At 42.6% G+C, this 3132-nt stretch overlaps 1 protein-coding gene across 1 annotated transcript in view; it reads right to left on the bottom strand.

Annotated features, from left to right (window-relative positions):
- The window catches only part of emc2 (ER membrane protein complex subunit 2), a 31890-nt gene that overhangs the window by 13652 nt on the left and 15106 nt on the right, over nucleotides 1-3132 (bottom strand). The window lies entirely within an intron of this gene.

The following is a 3132-nucleotide window of genomic DNA, read 5'->3' as shown; positions in this document are numbered from 1 at the left end:
ACACACACACACACACACACACACACACACACACGGCAGAAGCAGCCCTACCAACAGAAGATGGGGCAGCTGTGTATCAGCACAGCCAAACAAATGGAAAGTTAAGTTGATTCAGTGTAGCCAGGCTTTCACTTCTTGAGCAACTGCATTTTTTTGTTTTGCTTTGCAAGATGTTTCTGAATGAACCTTATCAGTTAAAAGAAAAACCACAAGGCCGCTGCTTGCGTCAGCAGGCTTCTACACTGCGATAGATAGGGAGCCATTTCATTTGTGAGAAATGAGGGAAATGCTAAGACGAGTTTTTGCGGGAACCAAATGATCCAAACGGTGCCCGCCACAATAAAGAACCTGTCAGTCAGTCTATTTAAAGTCTGCCATGGTAACTAGCTGAAAGATTAACAGCATAGGAGGGAAAGGAAGGTGGGGACAGAGAAAGAAAGAAATAAACAGGGGGAAGGGGTTGAAGTAGAGGGGGAGATCAGACGGCTTGGAAGGTTGGGGGCTGCTTACAATTACCACTTCCTCTCCATAAAGACTTTCAGATGTGCTCATGCAGTGGCCGTGGCCTGCAACAGAGCCCACTCAATCAGCCGTCAACCAGAATTATGTACCCAAGCCAGGCCCTTACCTCTTCTACTCTTCCTCAAAGTCATCTAACCCCACCATAACCGAGCTGCTCTCTATGGCAGTTCCTAAGCTCACACTTTACCACAGTGCTCGAGTAAGGTTGTAGCCTTCATCATGCGCAAGACTGCAAGAATCGTATTTGTTTCTTTTGGAGGTTAGTAAAACCATCAGCAATGGGTTTCCCCCACTTCAATACCACATTCTGACTGCATATAAGACAAAAATGGATTCAGACTGTGCAAAGTATGTTTGAAAATATTTGTACGATTTATCCTGTAATTCTGGATGACCAGTCCAATTTTGTTGAACAGTCTCATAAGCTGGGCCAGAATGAGAGCCAACAGCAGATTCCAACAGTGGCTCTGTGCAATACTCAAAAACAGACACAATAATCTTCTGTCTAAACACCGCTGGTATAAGGATTGTTTTAACTCTCTCAACTCAGGCTATTAATTACATTTTTAATGTGTTAACAACCCCTACGATGGCAGTGCAGAGACACACCGCTTTATTTATTTTTAGCTCCCAGGGTGATGCACAGTGAGGGGAGGAGAGTTTATTTCTCTTCCTCACTTCTCCATCACCCTGTATTTTCTCTGCCGCTTGGGGGGCACCACCTTCTCCTGGGAATTTCACAGCAAGTGCTCTGTCTCTCTGGCCCCTGCTCTATCCCTCTGGAAAACAGTGGCGATAATGCCGGGCTATCCGGAAGAGGAGGAGGAGGGGAAACAGGGAGTTTGTAACCCAAAATAAAGAAAACAAAGAAAAGAAATTGACACGCCTGTAGATAAGGGCTGTGGGAGTGAATGGCGTGATATTAGAAGTGTTGGGATAAGCTGAGAGATAATCCGCTCACCCCTGGATTTCCTCTGGCTACTACAGCAATAAAGCCTCCTAGACAAAAGCATGAAATATCCAATAAGTAGCCTTCTCACCGTGCTACACATTCCTGCTGCCACTGCCCTCGTACCAGAGCAACCAAGCAACCACAGAGTCAGCGTGCCCACACACACACACACACACACAGTCCAGCTACAGACACTGCTTCAGTAACTTCTGAGCCCAATACAATTAAGGAGGGATAAAAGGTGACACAAACAAAATTATTTTTTTCTTACACTGCTCTTGTCTGTCTGGCGATTCTCCCTGGCAACTGAGATATCAGTGGGAGACCAGGGAGTCTGTCTGCTCTCATATGTAGGAGAGGGGGGCTTAAGACCGAAATCCTATTAAACAACTCTTATGTGACAAACATGGACCGGGCTCCATTCAAACCACTGGCTGAGTTAGGCATCTCACTGCCTTCCATTGTGGCCATCCAACGGCCCCTATGGAGATCAAGTCATCAGTCTGATGTGAAGCCCTGTTAAACTGACAGATACATCTCCAACATATGGCTGCCTTACCGGAAACAGATTTCTAAGGCACTTTTCTGTCATTACATCTGTCATTTAATGAAGCGCTCGGGGGGAAAATAACTTTGTACACCTTAAACGTTCTCTTCAGAAAGTACACATTTTGCAATGCAAGCTCTTCAGCCGTGTTTAGCGGCTTTTTGCCACTATGATGGACATATTCACATTCATATTGGTTGTTTTGGTCCAACCTGCCAAATTGTTTTCACACACTTTTCTGGTCATTTTACCTCACTGAGATATCTACTAGTCTCCCTTGTCTTGGTTGTTTTTCAAAGTTGCTGTTTTGAAATCAATGCTCCTGGATACTTATATACTTCTTTTAATGAAGAGAGCTATTATATCCTCTAACTGTATAAATCCAAGCTTCAGTATACCCACTACAGATGGTGGACTTGTTGCTTGAATTTTCCATTGGTTTAACTGGGTTTTAACTGCAAATGGGGGACACAGTATAACCACGAAGAATGTGAGCTATTGGTTCAAAGCTGTATATTGAACAGGCAGACAGAAAAGGACACAACGAAGGAAATGTGGCCCTTCTGTCACATCTACTCCTGAATGGATGCATTAATACACAAAGGTGACTCGACTGTTTTCAAAGTGGCTTTGCCAAGCGTGATAACACCATTTTAATGCAACTTTGAAAGCACACTTGCCAACTTTTGTTTATGGTGATGAATAACGTTTGGAGCTAAATACAAAATTGTCACTGTTATGTTCTATTAGGAAGTGAAATGTAAATCATCCTTGGATTTTAGCCTAGCTAATTAATAATATTTTAGGGTGAGTAAAAAAAATTGCAAAATACTAAAGTTAAAAAAATGCATTTACTCGTGTTCGTTGATGTAGAGCTCTGACAACTCATGCCATGCTTCTTGGTCCCCGACAAACCTGTAAACACAAAATGACAATAAATTCTATATTAATAAAGGTCATTTTAAAACAGGGACTGCATTTGTAACATAGTAAAAGTAAAAATGTAAGTATTAGCCATTACAATAATAGTAATCCCAGTTATCCAACTATCACTGTAGGAGAGAGAGTTTGCAGTCATTTTCTGCACAAGTAGTGCCAGCAAAATTTAAAG

Source organism: Micropterus dolomieu, linkage group LG03, assembly GCF_021292245.1.
Source record: "Micropterus dolomieu isolate WLL.071019.BEF.003 ecotype Adirondacks linkage group LG03, ASM2129224v1, whole genome shotgun sequence".
NCBI classification, from domain to species: domain Eukaryota; kingdom Metazoa; phylum Chordata; class Actinopteri; order Centrarchiformes; family Centrarchidae; genus Micropterus; species Micropterus dolomieu.
Note: the sequence above shows the minus strand (reverse complement) of the source record. Positions and strands in the feature narration are given on the sequence as shown.